The sequence below is a fragment of the Anser cygnoides genome, chromosome Z (assembly GCF_040182565.1).
Source record: "Anser cygnoides isolate HZ-2024a breed goose chromosome Z, Taihu_goose_T2T_genome, whole genome shotgun sequence".
Classification (NCBI taxonomy): Eukaryota; Metazoa; Chordata; class Aves; order Anseriformes; family Anatidae; genus Anser; species Anser cygnoides.
Genome location: NC_089912.1, coordinates 27162862 through 27182835, shown reverse-complemented (window position 1 = coordinate 27182835; position 19974 = coordinate 27162862). Strand labels below are relative to the sequence as shown.

The following is a 19974-nucleotide window of genomic DNA, read 5'->3' as shown; positions in this document are numbered from 1 at the left end:
CCAAACTGAAGCTGCACTTCGGAAGACAGAAAATATTTCCTTTCCTTAATTCCATCACTTTTACGGAACAGCAGTCTTGCACTGTTCTGCACTTGGAGTGATCTTTGATGCACTGAATGGCAACATTTCTGCATGTTTATATTTTGTATTAACTCATTGTCAACATTTTGCTCATTTTGCAGGATTTAACATTTTTATAGCAAGGACAAGACCTCATATTACCATGTGGTTTCCCTGCAGTTGGCTATATAGATACAAATCTCTGCAGCCAAGAGATTCTGAGATTTTAAAATGAATGTAACATATGAAATTATAGCAAGGTATTGGGATCCTCTACGTTACTTTTATCCTAAACAAAATATCAAACTGTACTATCTGGTTGTTTCTTTACCAGACTTCAAATAAATAACAGCAGTAAATGTATTTTATGTTGATGCATGTTAGAAACACAGTCTCACTGGACTTGTTTCTCTGGGATCAACTGTAAATCTAACATATTCTCCTGGGTATTTATAAATACTAACAAAATTATATGGGGTTCTGCCTCTGTTTGAAGAAGTAAACCAAATTTTGATTCCAAAACAATAAATCTTCACTCAGGAGACTGGTGGTGGTGTTTTTTTCCAAAGGAGTAAGGACTGCATTGGCGATTATATTTTTGTTAGAGAAAAGCACCAAAGCCCTAGCAATTCCTTATAATAATTTCATCAAACACCTTTAAGAGTATATTGGTCTGTGTTATCTTTCTAAGCAGTGTATCACACACCATACACATCACAGCACATGCACATCACATCCATATGCATACATACAACCTGGGCTGCATGGATGTACATGAGTTACTTGTATCTCAGTAAGGGTTGCACAGGACCAAAAGTAGATCTATCACCAAGAATATGTTAATAACCTCTAAAAGAATTGAGATTCAGACCTGTTGAAGATGTAATCTACAGTGAGGGATTTTTTACTTTTTTTTTTTTTTAATTTAGTCTGTGTATGTTATATGTAGCTCTCTGTATTATTGCATAGTAAGGACACCCTCCTATAGCCTATTGGTCTTATATATATATATATGGCTGTGTTTTAATACACAGACATGTTTTCTTGTGTTATAAAAGCTACACAATAGGTTTATTTTACTATTCAGCTAATTTAAAACTCCTGTGTGTTGGTCCAATTTAAACAACTGTAGGAGATCAGGCTGAAACAAACAGGAAAAAATTACTTCCTCCAATGTTGACTTTCAAATTGGTTGAAGGACCCCAGAGATTAAACGATGGATGTTTGGTATCTCCCTGTTAGGATCATTTTTTATTTTTAATAGAAAATTTCTGACTGAGACAAAAAGGCCAAGCAAGTTAGTGCCTAGCAAAGTATATCTCATGTGGATAAGTCAATGGAAAAAAAGAATCCCAAACATCATACAGCACCTCAATCCCTTTACATGAGCCAAGCATCTTTGAAGCTAGTAGTAATTCATCCATCTGTGGATCTACATCTGTTAGCTTAATAGGTGACACAAGACTGGATTTTAAATGAGTCTAACCCAATAACTAGACTTATGTAATAGGTTTTTCAGGAAGACAGAGAAGGAAGCCTTAATGTTAAGAAACCCTAGCTCAAAGTATCAGTTCCAGTAGCTCCAATGGCTAACATTAAACCTTTCTGTCTGTCTGTCAGTATAACTTTCCTTTGTATTTGCTTTGCTCTGGCTATCACATTTGCACTAAGGCTCCCTTTACCCTTCCATTAACCTATGTGAATACGCAGGTGTGTGCATAATACATGAACAAAGAAATACCATTGTTTCAAAGAATTTCTTTCTTGTGGTTGTTGCTCACAAAAGAAATGCAGAGCGCATGTAATTATTTTTCTTAATTACTCCTGAAATGTCACTGATATTGTGTCCCACTTGCTGGCAGTCAAACTACATTAAAGAGCATAATTAGGAATAACTTTATGTAACTCATTTGTTCATTAGAAAGGTGGTAGTTTATTTTCTTTTACAGGACAGATCAGGCTGAACATGATTTTCTCTTCCTGTACACTGGTCTGATCCCATTGACTTCAGAAGAATGATTCTTGATCCATTCTGGTGAGAAATGACTAGACCATTCATTTTCTACCTTAGATAAGTTGCTGGCACAATGTGAATGTGCCAATGCTGAATGTGTTGGAGAAAAAAAAAATATGGTGTGCACAAGCAGAATGTCCCACACATAACTTAAGAAATATTTTCTCTCAAAAAATGCCAATAAACTAGAGCAACATTTTATTTAATGGTGTGGAAAATTTCCACAATATAGCCATATGAGAAATGTATTTAATTTTCTTTTTTTAAGCAAGTCAGCAAGTAAGGCAACAGTGCATATTACTAAGTTTGCTAGCACAGCCTAGAAGAGCATATTGAAAGATCCCCTGTAATGCACAATTGGACGCAAAGCTAAGATGGAGTGCTTTGTGCAGATGCAGAGCACTTTACTGAATTGATTGGTTTCAGATGCTGTGAATCTCCAGCCTTGTTATTGGCAGACATTAGAACAACAGTGTAAACTTTTCGTCTCTTATTCTCTCCTGATTATATAGGACATGGCGGGAAAGAATAAACATAGCAAGGCATCTTTACACTGGAGATGTTTTCAGTGAGAAATACAACTCTGGCGTAGGCAGGCACAACTCTTATTGACTTCAGTCAGTGCCGCACTGGATTACCCAAGGGATGAGTTTGATCCTCAGTCTCTTTCTAGTAATGAGTGCTCTGGCATGAGCATTAAGCACTACAAGCAGAGAATTAGCAGCTCCAGCATTATCCATGCTGTCAACAGACATGGAGAGCAAGCAGGAGACAGAAGGAAAATATTGTGTGCACTTTACTAGTTTGGAAATATACAATGATTAAATCATCAGCAACACACTGACAAAGTTAGGATTTTTTCAGCTCCCTTGTAACTGCATATAAAAAATACTTATTTAATACGGTGTAAGACACTTATTTAGATGCATTAGCTGCAAGGAAAAGTAGGTAGTTAGATAGCAAGAACTGTAGGAGGACTAGATGTGATGTTGTCTTTGAGAGGTATTTACAGTGCTTAAAAGTATTTCATCTGTAGAAGCTGCAAAGTGGTAGGTATCCTACCTTGAAAATAGATCGTCACTATCTTAACATGAGTAAGAAAGCTCAGGTTGGCAGTACAACTAGTCTGGAGATGTTTATATATGTTCTTATTACAACTGTTTAATTCTACTCTGAACCCCAAGTAAAACCTTTCTGTTCAATCTGATTTTATTTCACAACAGGGCAAGTGCTACACTCTGAGAGAAAGGACTACATTTTAAGAACCTCAAATACAAAAAAAAAAAAAAAAAAAATCAAGACATTTAAAAAAGGCAGCAGCAGGCATCAATTGAGGCAGAAAGAAGTAACAAAGAAATTGGCAGCCAGAGACAGGCGAGAAAAGAATAGTAACAGAATAGCAGGTTTTCAGAGGCATTTTCTCTCTCTTCCTCTCCCACCTCTCCATGTTCAACAACACGACTACTTGCAGCTATAGCAGCACCCTGCTCCAGGTTCGTCCCTCTGGCCTGGGTCCAGGGGCACATGGCCAAGCTAGGGGCTGGAGGGAGGCACAGGGGAGGCAGCTGAAGGCATGCTCTCCGCTATCCCAAATCCTCCTTCTCCTCTTACCCATGTCACAGCAAGTGGCTGGGCTCTGTGTGGGGTCTGCAAGAGCCTGAGCCTGGGAGAGGTTTGGGTGTCCCGCCAGCTCAGTGCCATCAGATGGGCAGGCAGCACCCCTACCACCAGGCCTCGTCCCCGCCACTGCACCAAACAGGCCTTGGTCCCAGACAGCATCTGCCTTTGGAGTTTTGTGCCTTTCTCTGTCTTCTCTTTTCTGTTCAATTTCATCTTTCTTCTTTTCTTTTCCTATATGTTTCTTAGAGCATGGGTCTGATCTTTTTCCCACATTTCTGCTGCATCAGATGCTTCCTGTGATGCTGGGTAAACAACAGTCTTATGAAAAGTCCTTTTGCAGTGTGTGGAGGATGACAAATCATTTTATTTTTTTTGGTGTTAATCACCCATTCTCCCCTGAGTTTTGACTTAAACGACTATGAAAGAATACTGCAGAGAGCTGTTTAAAGCCTCTGTTGTAGCTGTGTGTGGGTTTCTGACTGAAGCTCAAGGAAATCATGCACTGAAGGCAAAGACTGCTACAGGTATTCAGATGGGGAGAATATAGTCCTACAGCTTGGTACATTATAACGCCTAAAAAAAAAAAAAAGTGTCTTGCAGCTAGTTAAGGTTTATTTCTAAGCTAGATGAAGCTGTGCAAACTATAAAGTCTATTCAGTAGAAACGAACTGGGAAGTTACTCCAGGTATGTCTATGGACTTAGCTCTGTGAGTTTATCTGTATAAATGATTTATAAATAGAGAAATAAATGTCACATTCCCCGCTAAAATGAGAGATACATGGACTTTCTATTGTGAATAATGCAAGCTTATCAGAGATAAAAGAACTGATGAATTATAGCTATAGTTTCCATATTTACTACTGCAAACTCTAATTTGTTATCCTATGAACAAGTAAACTGTGAAGGGATGGATTGATTTCTGATAAAACAAGAGCTGATAAAAGCCCTGGTGCAGAATGAAGTACATTTGGTTTGTTTATAGCATGCAATTAGTTTTCCTCTCTAATCTCCTGACCTTCGCGGCTTATACTAACTCAAGACTATCCTCTCAAATGAAGTGACATTGCAAAGCAAAATATACTTTCCTTCTTGGCAAAGGTGAAATAAGACAAACCAGCATGAAAATAGGTTTTATCCTAAGCTATAGGTCTCCTGCCAAGTTACAAAAGCATAATTCCCTTGTCAGTCTTTCTTTTAAGACAAAGGAGATGCAAAAGAACAGTCTGAAAGTAGCTTCTGAATTTAAACTAGTCTATTTTGATGCAATGGAAATGAGACACACAGTGTATGACGAAAACAATATACTTAACCTTGAGTTAGTCTTTGATTCATAGAATGTTTGTTGGTAGTTCAGCCTCTGCCTTGAAGCAAAACTGTCATCAGCTGTAGATGAGGCCTGACATGACTTTGCCTAGTCAAGTCACAAAAACCTCCAAGACTGGAGATTCTGCAACATCTCGCTGTTCCAGTGCTGCACATACGCTCTTTGTGAGGAAGCTTTCCGGAATGTTTAATCTGAACCTGCCAAGCTATAGTAAATTGTCACCACTCCTTTTGATGTTATGTCCTTCTAATGAGAAGAGTTTGGCTCCATCAAATCATAAATTCCCTTCCAGTAGTTGTAGGCTGCTGTCAGATAACCTCCACTTCACACTGAACAAGCCTAGCTCTCTCAACTAATGGAAAGTCATGCACACTAGGCTCCTAGCCATCTTGATAGCCCTCTGTTTGACACTTTCGCCTTACCCCGCCTGATGTGGAGCCCAGAAGTAGACACTCTATTTTAGACGGAGCCTCACAGCGGGTGAGAAATGTTGTATAGTAACTCCCCTTAATCTGTTAGCCAGACTTTTCCTAACATGCAGCGTACGCTTTCCCTTATTTATGATATGACTGCAATGCTGGTTCATATTTGGCTTTGTATTCACTGCCACTTCCAGGCATTTACATCAAAGCTGCTAGTCAGCTTGTCAGTTTCAGCCTATATTTGTGTATAAATAAGGCATATATGCCCAGGTGCAGAATTTACACTTCTTGAAGTATGTAAAGTTTCTATTAACAAACCTTGAAGTTTCTAAAGGTCCATCTAGACTGAGGTTTTACTTTCCAACTTAATAACATCTCCCCCTAATTTGGTATCATCCACAAATTGCTCTTGCTCGTCTTCAGTTGGTGAAATTATTGAACAATATAGACCTCTTCTACATGTGTTCATAGCTGTCAACCAGATAACAAACTACTGACTACCACTGATTAGGTTGTTTCCCCATTCAGCAAAAGTCCTGTCTTTGGAGAAAACTTCCTCTTCTACTAGCACACTTACTGAAGTTGTGTTATCTTCTCATCTAGTCCTGGGTTTAGCCCTACCTGAGCTTTGGCATTCTTTCTATTTACTTGAGCAAACAAACCTTCTATTTTACAGGAATGCTTCCTGCCCCGGTTGACCCATCAAGCATTGGTTTTAGGATATTGTCAGCAGTCCAGTCAACAAACTGTCTGAACTGCTCACACAGTATCATGCTGACCTCCCAGAAGGTGTCTGGGTTAAAACTCCCATTGAAAATGAAAAGCTGCAGCTGGGAGACTTCTGCCTGTTATTTGTAGGAAGTCTCGTTTGCTTCATGCTTTTGGTGAGCACAGTGTAGCATATCCCTTACATAATGTCCCCAGGGTTAATTGATCTCAATTCAAAGGCCACCAAAAAACAAGCTTCTGATTTCACACTGGAGCTCTGTACTGTCAAAAGCTCCTTTACAGAAGGTGTAATCCTCCCTCCTCTTCTTCCCTCTAAAGAAGCTTGTGCCCATCCATGACAGCCTCAGGTGCACATGCTGTTCCACCGAATTTCTGTGAGTGTGCTCACACTGTAACTCTCCAAACAGTCATGACCTTGCAGTTCTTGACAGCTACTTAGGCTCTGTACAGTAATGTGAACCCCCGAAGTAAGTCTCTGAATGCATTCACCTCTGAATACAGAGTCAAATCATTAGTCAGCAGAGTCTGTCATAGAAATATACCAGTTGTGGTAAAGCTGATGAAGAAGCTGATCAAGGATCAGAGGCTCGATAGAGAAATATGGTAAAGCAGAAATCCCAGACAACTTTGTTCATTTAGAAATAGTCAATGGACCTGGGGAATTTGTAGAATCAAGAGAGTCTTGATCCTGCAGAGACTGGCAAACCTTGTTATGTACCCACCACTAATACTAGTACTAGCATATGACATTTTTTTTTCTAACCTCCTTCCCCTTTAGTCTCCATGTGCCAAAACTTGAGAGCAGACTGCCTGTCACTTGTATAAACATGGTTATCATCAAGTCACAGCATGAACAAACCCTTTTTGCCTTGTGTCTTGGTTTCATTCAGTGACCCCACTCCGGCAGTAAATTCAACAGGTGGAATATACAGTGCACAACATAGCTTCTTCTTCTTTTGCTCTGTGTTTACTGGCCATTATATTCAGCTTCCTCAGTGGTGTTTCTACTATTTCACACTTTATTTCCTCTGGTACTCTTGGATGAGTCTTATCTGAGCCGTGTGATTTGCTGTACTTGAATTACAGGAGTTGCTCCTTAGGATTCACTGTAGTAATATGCCCATCACTCTGCTACTTGCATACTGCCAAGGCCATTGCTCTTCAAAATCTATCCCGGTTGTCCTTTTTTCTCCATAACACTTTCAGCTATCTGTCCCAGTGACAATGCTCCTGCATGCAATTTTAGCTGTGGTATTCTCCATGATGACTTCTCTGTGTCGCCCTCCAGTTTCTTCACAAAATCTGTCAGAATGGGTGAGGTGTAATGTAGCCCATGCTGTCTTGGACAGACTCTCTAAAAATTGTTTCATAATTATTAACTTACTCACTTCAGCCCAATCCACTAAGCACTTTGCAAAGATAAAAAATCTCTACAAGTATTCCTCCTTCTCAGACAAACTGCTCAAAGAGCTGTTTTTCTGCCACACAATCCATAGACGTAACTTAATCCAGGGTCTGGTGGTTTGTGTTTTTCATCCCACTGAAGAAATACATTAAAGTTGTCTCTGAATTATTGCTGGTACCCATTCAAAGGTAGTCACTCAGCCCAACTTAAGTAAGGAATGGTGGAGACATACTAGAAACATCAATTTAGCCGTGCAAATAAATCCTTTGAGGTGTTCCTTCAAGGGCTGTTGTCATCACTGCAAACTGATTTGCCTGCTACTTATGGACTATTGATGTTCTGTTCTAAACTGCATCAAGTTGTAAACATAAGGAGCATTATCACCTTATTTTCTTCAGGCAGTCTTCAGTCTTGCTTATGTGAATTACTTCTTTTTAATGAGAACTCTGATAAAAGTACACAAACCTCATCTTTCTCTGGCATTAATTCTTCTACATTAAGATCAGGAGAAATCTTCAGCTTCTGACACATACTATGGTACATCACATCTGTGGGCCAACACAGAGAAAGTGCCTCATAAGCTTATGCTATGCTTATAAGTAGCATCCTTTAGCATCTGCTTTTGGTTACTGACAGAGAAAAAACACAGTGCTAGATGTGATTTCGTCTTCTTATATTCTTGCCTTCATGACTTACAGGGTTATGCAAGGGCCCTGCCTGTTATATACACTTTTACTGCAGGTAGCTATTTGCAGCCTTCCTGGTTTTGCTCTGCTTTCTAGGTAATTAGGTTACCCTCTGTAGAATTATGTCTTTATTAGGTGCCATACCCCCCCCCAAAAAATCCATGAATAGGAAGCCAGCTTATATCCTGTCTATGTTAAAGGTGACTAAGGCTTCAGTAGGAGAAAGGCCTTGCAGAAGAGAGTAGCTGCAGTGACAGAAAATGGCATACATTGATCTTCTGCCCATAGATATGGGGGAAGCTGGGGAAGAGGCTGAAAAGCAGTGATTTTTGGTAAAAGGGTGCTGTCAGTATGATCAATAGCTATAGTGACAATAGCTGCAGTGACAACCCATACTCCTGTGGATTGCTAGCAAAAAGCACAAACTTTTCTCTATTCAGATAAATTCCCTTGGGGACAGAAGGCCTGTATGACTTAAAATATGCATTCTTTATATTTTTCCTGTGTCTGCTATGGTGAAAATGTATCCCCTTCTTATTCTGTGGTAGTAAGGCTTTGGGGCTAACTGATCAGGAGACCATTTCACAGACAGTATTCTATTGTATTCAGATAAATTCTTTACCTTAACACTTGGATATATTGTCTTGGGAAAACAGGACTACTTGTAAAACATAAAAATGCAAGCCAAACAATTTCCTCCCCCATTAACGTGAGAGGTGGCTGTTGATCCTCAGGTTTTCTTATTTAATATAATACTGATTTATTGCTTTATGAAATGTTTATGTTCTGACAGTCCTCCCCTATGGATCTCCCTAATGCACATCGTGAAGTCTGCTTGAGTTTTCAACTGCATTCAGAATTGTCCTTTTATAGCAGAAATAGCAAGCACCATTTGTGCATTGGAGTAGCTCATACTTTATGATGGTTTAGGGTAATGTGGAGTGAAGGTGGCCCAGCTATAAAAACATTCATTTTATCAGATACAAGGTCGTCTATCATGGTATGTTGTATTGTCAGCAATGTTATTGATTGGTGCATAGAAATGACTGTGCAAACCCATTCTAGCAAAATTTTTGAAGACTACAAGAAAACAGATACATTTTTCTATCTTAACACCCTCATCCCCCAGCTTAAACCAAAAATGTTTACATTCTTTGATATATTTTCTCTTAAAACACCTGTGAAATGCTAACTGAATTTTAGCAATGGTAGATCAACAACCCAATAACACGTGTTTATCTACTGAACTGAACAGGAACAGTTACTGAACAGATATTTACAGGCACTATGAAAAGTTGGACATGCTTTGTGACTCAGAAATCCTGCACAAGTTTCCAAAAATCTCTATACATTTTCTTTTGTCTGGTCTACCTGCAGGAAGCCTTCTGCATATGCTACTGAATGGCTGAAGCAGCTTGGACTCAATTTGAGCTGGTGACCTTTACCTGTGAGCGTTCTCCTTCTCTCAAAAGTCAAAACTCACCTGGGATCTGTTTCATATCACCCAGACTTGGATGTTGCCAAGGATTTGCAGCACTGTTTTTTTTCTATTCACTATCTAAGGCATATTAATATTTCCAGCGGAGGAAGCATTCCTTGCCACTGTATTTCTCTGTAGATACTTAAGGGGGTTGCAGCTCCAGCTGCCACCTTGTTTAAGTGCAAAAATTCCCCAGGGAAGAAAGTACCTTTTTTTTTTTTTTTAACAAAGAAGCAGGCAGGTGATAGCCAATAAAGGCCAGTAAAGACAGTAGGCTAACAGCTGCCTCCCTGCACTGAGACTCTTGCCACAGTAGCAGCATAGTTTTAGAACATGTTAGGGTGGAGGGCAGAATGTGTGGCTAGGAAGAAATGAGTCAAAGTTAGAGAGACTCATTTTGTGCCTGGTAGGCTGGTATCTTTTTTGCTCCTGTCTGTTATTGACTAGACAACATTGACTGTGATGCTTCAAACACTGTAATTCATCAGACAGATGCTGACTAGCTACTTGTTCATTGTTTATTTATGAGCAGGGAAAGATTTCCAAAGATGTTCAGATAATTTAGAACCCAGCAATTAATACATATATGTATTTTTAGGTTACAAAATAATAAACCTAAGTTATATTATATTTTGTTGTATGAGGGGGGAAAAATGTACCCTCAAGGTGCAAACTGTTGTTACTGAAGGAATTACCCATTCAGGATGGACTCAGCTGCCTAACTCCTCATTAACTATTTATCAGTTCCTTGGAAGGAAAAATCTACTATACAGTGAATTCCCATCAATATTTAATATAGCAGTGCCTGGAGCGCTGGACTGTTTCTCACTTGCGCAGATGGCATAAGCAAAGTCTATACTGCCACATCCCTTAATGGGGGAAATCTCAGATAAATCCCAAGGCATCTTTCTTTTGTTATGGTTTACTTTATATATGTCTTTGAATTGTTAATGACCTGTTGCTGAGCATTTCTGCAGGGTTCATGCCAGTCTTTTCCTTGTACACACACAGCAAGTATATTTATTGATCATCAGACAGTTTCATCTAAAAGCCAAAAATGCACCATATTGACTTAATACTACCATCTTCTGGCTTGGAAAGTACCCTTGCTAACCTCATTGGTTGTCCATTTGTTTCAATTTTATGTGATAAAACTAACATATCTGATTTTTTTTTTTTTTTTGTCTTACTGCCCTAGTTTTGGTCCCTGATACACAAAACACACATTATAAAAATAATTGGGCCATCTTCATTCACATCATTTTCCTTCAGTTTTAGAACCATCCATCAGAGTCAGAAAACCAGCAAAAGCTTGCTAGCTCTTTTGCTATTTCTATCCTGTCTGCCTGCCTGTCCAGTTCCTAATTATAGATATTCTGCCATCCCTGTTAAATTTACAGCTGCCAGATTACAGCTAAATTGGTTTTCATCACACTTTCAGTCAAGCCTCACTTCCCAAGCTCTTCCATTTTTCACTGTCCAGGACCAATTCCTGACCTAGTGCAACACAGCAGCAGGGACAAAGGAACATGTTAGTGCTTTACACTGACAGTGTCATATCTGTCTAACCAGTCCTAATACAGAAGTGTAGGAATGTGTTTTGCACTGCTCTGTGGCAGAAGGTTGTCATGTTATTTGTGAACTGGGGAGTTTGAAAAGTAAGATGCTGCTTATTAAAGAAGACTAAATGATCTTGGTCTCAGTACCTGTAGTTATCCCTCCAAAAATGCAGTGCTTTTTCTAACCTCAAGTCAGCCAAGACTGCTACAAATCAGTCAAATGTGGAAGAGAGCATCAAACATGAAATTTCTAAAAGACCAATACATTAAATCTATTAATGCTATTTGTAAGGTCACCCAAACTTCCTATTATTTTCTTATTTAACACCATGCTCACTGCAAGCCAATAACTCTGCCTTTGAACCTTTGAACTGTCTGCAGACACTGTACTTTGAGCTGAAGATAACCAAAATATTCTTCCTGGTGGCCTTGTACATGGTAGCCTCTTCATTCCCACTTGGGTATGATGTAGTCTCCATTACCTAGCTGCCACAGCAGGCAGTCAGGCAACAGACCTAAAAAACTGAATAAAAGTGATTTGCCTGTTCTCAAAGCTATCTGTCATACCCAATAACCTGCTAAAACCTTAGCATCCAGTGGTGATGTGATATGAATTTGGCCTTTTTGATTTGATTTCCCTTACAGCCTCAAAATGTTTTACGTCTAATTCCTTTTCTCTGGCTGTTCATATTGCTCCATGAGGATCACTTGGAAACTCTCCTTGTTTCATTTTGCAGCCATTTGGGAACACAGTGGCAACATGCCATGAAGTTTGGGATTATTCCACTTTATTCCACTTACTCAACTGTTCCACTTCATTCTTCTGTCTCCTCAAGATTTATTAGAAAGTTTTACCTTATGTAGGGTCCAGTCCTTCAGCTAGATGTAGATGGAACGCTCTTAACACTCAAAGCGATCTGTCTGTCAGAGGAGTTGCCAATGACCTCTTTATAATGGTGTTGACCTGTTCATCTAGAGTTGTCGCTCAGAATGCAGAGCTCACTGTGTTTCTGGTAAGAGATTCCCAAAAAGCACAAGTTTTGACAAAAATGGCTAGAATTACCAAAACAAACAACTTTTAGGCTACTATTAGAAATGACAATATTTTATAAAATTAAAGAATAAATTATGGCATTTATCAATTGTCTTATTTTATTTTTTTTCAGATGATGGACTTGATTCAGAAAGCCATTAAGAAATGCCTATGTTGCTCTTTACATTAGTCTTCTTTGGGGAGAATGAGTTTCACGTCCTGCAGACAAATCAAGCCTCCAGATGATCATGCTGTATTTTACAAAATTGTGCTGCTGGCTGGAAAATTCTGGATCTTGTGAGAAGGCCATTTACAGTCAGCTGTGGGCAGCATGGGAACATTGGAGGATATTATCAGCAATGCCCACTTCAGTTAGAAGTCTCCTGCCAACTTGCATCCCTATCTGCTATCTATGGTCAGTAAATCAGAACTTGCATATATATATATGTCACTCTGCTTAGTTTGCAGATGCACTTGAGTATTAATGAAATGCTTGCAATTGTACGTGAAATGTTGGTTATGATGCAGACTGAATATTTGCTCATCTTTTTTCTTTTTTTTTTCTTTTTTTCCCTCAGTCAATTAAAATACACTGAACAATTAGTTTTCATGCAAAGCTCATTCATTTGGAAGAAAATTGAAATTATTGGCCTGGCTCTAAAATTTCATATAAAATATTTTTCATTGGGTTTTGGACTAGATTAACACCATGAACTTCCAGTGAGTGCTCCACCTCTTAAGAAACTATCAGTATATTTCGGAATTATTAATTATTTCAGAATTAATCCTCAGAAATGAAAGGTGTGAGAAGGAGCAGGGGTGATGGGGAACCTTGCTCCCTTCTCTGAAACTGGATCACATTTGAAGGATGGGGAAAGAAGGAAAGACCTTTGACATGGTATAAATCATGAAAAGCAGCAGCACCTTCTACCCTTCAAATACCATCTAACTCTCCATGTCTGGTGTGTACATTTGGGAACTGGGGAGAACCTACACACTCTGGTAGAGGAGGGGGATGGTAAGCAGCAATATAAAGGAAGGATCAGTTCTTATTTATGAGGATTCTTGTTTTTCTGCATTCATATGTGACTTATTCTGTGTCCAAGAATAGAGCTTTTTAGCAGATATTCAGTTATATGTAGATACATATACATAGATTGACATATTCACTTTACAATAACAAGGTTATAGCCTTGCTGCAGTAGCAACTGTGCCTAGCTCTGTTTTTGTAACACTAATTCACTGAGGCAATACTTTTATGTGGTCTGTTCAGGTCTTCAAGTCAAATGCAATAACAGTATTATATCAGAGTTGAGTGGAATAATTCATTTAGCCTATTCATGCATTTGTAAAGCTATTAGAATAATTCCGAATCAAGAGTACTTCCCAGAGGAATACTGTGGTCTTAGATTGGTATTTACTTTGAGATCTCTTCCTGAAAGGAGTTAAATAAAGCTTAGCTAGGTATTAAGCATATCAGTCTTGGTTTGTTCATCTCTGCTATTTAAGGTAATTTAAGAAAAAGGGCCATAATCCATTTAAGGAATGAATTTCTCTCAAAAGATTTTTGGATTAAAACACTTCTCAAGTTTGACTGACACTAGTTAGTGGCCCTGGTGTTGTTCCTGTTACATTAAGAACGTAAGAATAGCTGCACCAGGTCAGACCAAAGGCTTGTCATGTCCAGTATCCTGTCATGAGAGTGTCACCAGGGACACGGAAAAAAAGAACTTCAGGACAGAATAAGCATAAAATAATCCTGGATGACAAATGCACTCCGACTTCACTGTAGTAAGTACTCAGTCTAATGTATATATCTCAACTGTATCTTTATTATGCTATGTGCCTCCTCTGAATGGTGTGATATAACAGCCTGTGCCATCCCTGCTGTTTTCTTTCCTGATGACCTCACTAGTGCATTAACTAAAGTGCATGTATCTTAACATAATTGTTTTTCCTCTCTGTGGAAATAACTGCAGAATCACTAAGGGTCAGGCCTTGTCAACTGTAACTGATCAACAAACTCAGAGGAAGAAGGCAAGAAGGCTCAGAGGAGACCAGCACAGGCAACGTGCTCCTGAAGTCCATGGAAGAACACAGAGAGAGACCACAGCTGTTGTAAAGCAAGCTGAATTTAACCCAACACAAAGCAGACCTTTGCTTTAGATCGACAGCTCTATCAGCTGAACAGATCGACTGGCTGTGCAAATGGCCTTCCCTAACTTAATCAAACAGGTGTGAACGTTCTCCTGAGCGAGCCAGACCACCGTGGGGGAAGTGTACACGTGCCTCAGCCCAACTTGAGAGTACAAGAACTGAGCAAGCAACAAAATGAACAATGAAGAGAATGTCTAGCTGGAGCTGGATGCCCAGCACCATAATGGTGAGCATGTAGAGACTGGTTATGGGAATTTGCTCGTATTCTGATTCAACTGTATACTGCAATTGCTAAATGAGCCTTCTGTTGTGATTTCAGTATATCGCAATATCACTCCGCTTAATCAAAATTCTGTTTAACATCAAATGTCTTAAAATTAATAAATATGATATTAACACATGAAAACCATCCATGTGTGTAATATCTAAAAGAACACAGCAGGCAGGTCAACACTGCACAGCCATTCACTCACCCCTGCCACAAGTGGGATGGGCAAGAGAATCGAAAAAGGCAAAAGTGCAAGAAATTGTTGGCTGAGATATAGACAGTTTAATGAGAAAGAAAATAATAAAATAATAATAATAAAGAAGTGATGCACAACACAGTTGCTCACCACCTGCCAAACAATGTCCAGCCAGCTCCTGAGCAATGGCAACCCTCCCAGTCAACTCCCCCCAGTTTTATGGTTCAGCATGATGCCACATGGCAAGGGACATTCCTCTGGTCAGCCTGGGCCAGCTGTCCTGGCTCTGTCCCCTCCCAGCCCCTTGTGCATGCCCAGCCTCCTCACTGGCAGGGCAGCACCAGAAGCTGAGAAGTCCGAACTAAAACGTCAGTGTGTTTTCAACATTATTTTAATTTTAAATCAAAAACACAGAACCATTGTTCTGAGAATACTGGACTCCGACATCAACCTAGTCCAGTAAGTCAGAGTCAAAACTAATTTTGACGTTTTTCGTAGAATCACAGAATATCCTGAGTTGGAAGAGACCCAAAAGGATCATCGAGTCCCACTCCTGACTCCACACAGGACGCCAAAACCAAACCATCTGTCTGAAAGTGTTGTCCAAACACTTCTTACACTCCAGCAGGCTTGGTGCCATGACCACTGCCATGGGGAGCCTGTTCCAGTGCCCGACCACCAGTGAAGAACTTCTTCCTAATATCCAGTCTGAATTTCCAATCAGAATTTTACTAATATCTAACCCAATTTTGTTTTGAAACTTCTTCTAATTAAATTCAGGCATATGCTTTGAAAGAGTATAAACCCCATGAAGGAAGAACAATTCTTTATGGGTAATGCTAGCAAGGATGGCATAAGGTTAGTTAAGAGGAAATGTGGTTTGAATGTCAAAATAAAAGTCTTCATGATTAGATCTGCAGGCTTATGGAATAACTTCTGAAGAGAAGGTGAAGATTCAACACCTGGCATTTGAAACTCCACTGGCAAAATCACTAGGGGCTACACCAGAGGAAGCTAGTCCATGTTCATTTTCTACAGTGTGTAATTTATTTAAAATCTACTGTATCCGCATATACTGCTTCTTTCTAACTCTAATAAGAGTCTGGTTTTCTTGTCACTGATGTCTCTACCATTACTTAAAAAAAGGATAAAGAAAATCAGAAATGCAATTTATGTTGTTAAATAGGAAATATTTTCAGGTTGGAAAATCAGGGTATAGTGATCTAACTAGAGTAGGATAAAGAGAAATGAAAAAAAAAAGGTGTTTTTGTTTGGATGAGCATAAAGATACAGCATTGTTCGGATGAGCATAAAGATGCAGGTCCCAAAGGAACAGAGCAAGAGTTGTTAAGGACTGTTCTAGTCAGTTCAAGACAAAGCAAATGCGAGAAAGGAGCAGGGGAAAGAAACGCGGTGAAGAAGTTCAGTGAAAGAAGTTCATGCAAGATGCAGTTATAGCCTGGGGATCACAGAAGTGTTAAGACAAGTAAAATTATAAAAATACGAAGAGAGAGGAAGGCTCCTGACTCATATCTTCAGTCTCCCTAAATATTCAACATGTATTCTTGGGATAGGGAAACATGTAGATTTTCACATACAGTTCCTGTGAATGAAGAGTCTGATGTTACTACATATGATGGATTAAATATAGAAAACTATTTATGCCACTCTTATTTACTGCACAAACAATATAATAGAGAAAAGAAAATGGTGGTCATTTTGGCAGACCAAAAGGCTAAAAGGCTTCTTAAAAGCCACTGCTTCTCTCTTTAGCATGAAAATTCAAGTGCTTATGAGCGTCTTAATTTATTTGGTTCAACTCTATTCATAGAGACAATGCAATAGTTAGAGGTGTCGGCAGAGAGATACTTAACTGTGAGAAGCAAGATCTGTTACCTTTATGAAGCTTGTGGAATCCGTTTACCTCCAGTTCTAATATCCACACCAAAAAAGGCTGAAAATTTGCAAATTGTTCTGTCAAGAACTACAGGAATTTTTTAAAAAAAATCCAAGTCTGATTATTAGTGAGCTCATAGAGTCACTCCAGTTGATCCAATTTATCAAAGAGATGTTTCAGTCAGAGGGAAACATAAGCATCAACTAGAAGAGAAGATACAAGATGATAACAGAGTGCTTTGTCTAGCAGACAAAGGCTAGGTGAAATCAAAAAGGGTGAATGCTGTAGCTCAGCAAATTCGATCCAGTTGTGTAACATCTAGCTTTATAGTATCACCAGATTACAGCTGTCCAGGGAGATCAGATTGTCTATCCCTCAAATGTTTTAAACCCCAATACTAGACATAATTTTAGGAGAGAGACTCTTGAGGAATCACATAGGTCACATGCAGTGAATTTATAGGGACGATATTTATCATGTGATCATGTGATATTTATGATCAGATGTATAACTGCAATAGTCCATTCTGGTGTTTAAAATTCTGAGTCTTGCAGAATTTTATTTTTTTTAGTGTTTTTTGTCCAAGGGATTTTACGTGCTTAACAAACACTAATTAGTTTATCCCCTCAACACTAGTGAAAACTAGGTAATTATTACTACATCTACCATTCAGACACCTAAATGTGGTTAAATTATTTGTCAAACGTTGCACAACAAGCAAATACCAACCTTGTAAAGGGTGGCTGTAAAGCTGTAAAGCACAGGTTGCGATTACTCTCTCTAAATACGATAACCACATTATGTCCTGGACAGCAGAACTTCCACCGTTTAATTTCCCTGTGCGTTATAACTAAGTCTTTACAAATTAAGGGAGGCCCCACTCACCAGGCCGCCATAAGCCTTGGCCTGCATTGCGTCGCATCCCGTAGGCCCGGTTCCCTGCTGCCACTGGCACGGCTCTCCCAGCGTCTCAGTCTCGTGTCAAGCCAAACGAGAGTTTTAGCTGCGTTTGGCATTTTCTTTCTCCCGTGGTACTTGCCTGGGGAGTAATCTCTCCCGCTTGTTTGCGGCATCCTATTACATTGGCCTACAGAGAGACCCGTGAAAATGGATTGAAAGTGCTAAGGCATACCTTTCACAGTGTGCTCTGTGCAGCAGCATGCTCGCTGGGTTGAGGAGCTTGGTCTTCACACAGCTCCTATGAGGAGTGCCCTGGGTACCCCTGGAGAATGAAGGCAGTGCAGCAGTATTTTGCAGTTCTGGTTTCTTAATGGGATGGCTCCTACTGAACCCATGACACCGTTGCGCAAGTCTTCCTGTTGACTGCTCAGCAGCAGCTGAGGAAATCTCACAAAGAGGAAATGTAGGCTTTGACTTCAGAACCTATTATATCGTAATGCTGTATTTGTGGGTAACAGCCTGCCGAGCTAGCCACGATCTGTAATCCACTCCCATCCCATTCCCCAGGGACCTATGGAAAAGTCACAGCTGGAGACCTGAAGCAGATGCCCCTAGGAAAACACCAAACTGAAATGACTCTAAACCCCCAGAAGAGAGACTGAGACAGAGAGAGAGAGAGAGAGAGAGAGATAAAACTGTTCTTCCTCCTTTGTAAAATATACTTAAATTACTGAGTACTAAACATGGCATTTCATAACTTTTGTCCCTGTGGGGTCACTCATACTTCAAGCAGAATACCAGAGTCCAGTGGCACTTCTTCACAGTCTGTGTACAGGAGAAAGGTTCTCCTAGGACTGAGGCCATGAAGTCAATGCCTTGCTACTGTAGGCAACCACGACATACAATCACCTTTATATACCTGCTTCACGTTATAGCTTGAATAACCATGGGCTAGTTCATCACTGCTAGACTGTTATGACTTCTGCGCCTGCTTGAATCACCTCCTGCTTGCATATAATGTCAAGTAAAATTGCTAATATAAGACTGAATATAATGCATTATTTCATTCCTACTCATATCCAGCCTTATATATTTTCCCTTGTTTACAACCAACTATATTTTCCGTATATTCTCCTGCATGCTTCTTGACTAACCAAGATCTATTTTTATACCTGCAGTACACAATAAATCAGAGAATTTTCTTTTATACTGTGGAGTGGAAATTGCAAGCTTCTGAAATCCATTAAAATATATACTTTTTTTTCCCTGTTACCTGCAAATAACAAACATTTATGTTAGGGAATCTGGCCAGTGTTCCAAGATTTAAAACCATTTAGATGCATATTGCAGATATATTGTTAGGTTGCTTACTCACTCTGGGTGAAATCCAGATCTCTGTGAACTCCAGGAGGAATTTTGCCTCTATCTTTCTAAGCAGACCAAATAAAAAACTCCAACTGTAAAAAGGTCTAGGCCCATACACATGACTGAGAAGTTATTGGCAAGCAAGCCTGAATACTTTCAAACAATTGTTATGCATATGCAGTGCAAACAATAGCATATTGTGTATATGGAAACTTTGTGCAAATCTGAGACCTTTACTGATTCTGCATCTTTTGATGTTAAACTGCCACTTCTTTTAAATGCATGCTACCAAATTACAGCCAGCTCTTATAAATCAGTAACAAAAGCAAGGAGAAGCTAGAGAATATCAGCGTAATACAAGTGCAACTATAGCTGTCAAATGTAACCTGACTTGCTTTTTAAATAAGAAACACAGATAAATACAGTAGATGAGGAAAAGGGGAAAGGACAGAAGAAGTATCTTGGGAAACAATGCAACAAAGCATCTGTTTTTTTCAGTTCTCTGAAGGGCTGACATGCAGGGTACTATTCTTTTCAAACCTTTTTTCTTTTCAAATGCTTCCAAATAGTTTTAATATATTCCATCTATGCTTAGAGAAAATAATGAGCCAATGAGTAGATGATACTTTGAAGGGATTAACTGACTGCTGTGGAACAAACTAGATCAACTGCAAACTAAACCAAAAACTTACTGAACTTATTATTTATAGGTCCTTTCCGACAGAAAAGCAATATAGTCAAAATTAAGTATTCTTTCTTTGAAAATTGTAGTTATTTTGATAAACAGTGCTGTCAAAGCAACAAATGTGAGCGCCACAAACTCTAGATCATTCACTTTCATGTAAGGTTTACAAGGTT

General features: G+C 39.2%; 1 long non-coding RNA gene across 1 annotated transcript in view; it reads right to left on the bottom strand.

Annotated features, from left to right (window-relative positions):
* LOC125180773 (uncharacterized) overlaps positions 1 to 18351 on the bottom strand; it is a 51575-nt gene extending 33224 nt beyond the window's left edge. The window contains exon 1 of the long non-coding RNA XR_007159643.2: positions 17984 to 18351. This is a non-coding gene — a long non-coding RNA (uncharacterized lncRNA). The remainder of the gene's footprint in view (positions 1 to 17983) is intronic.
* Positions 18352 to 19974: the final 1623 nt, after the last annotated feature.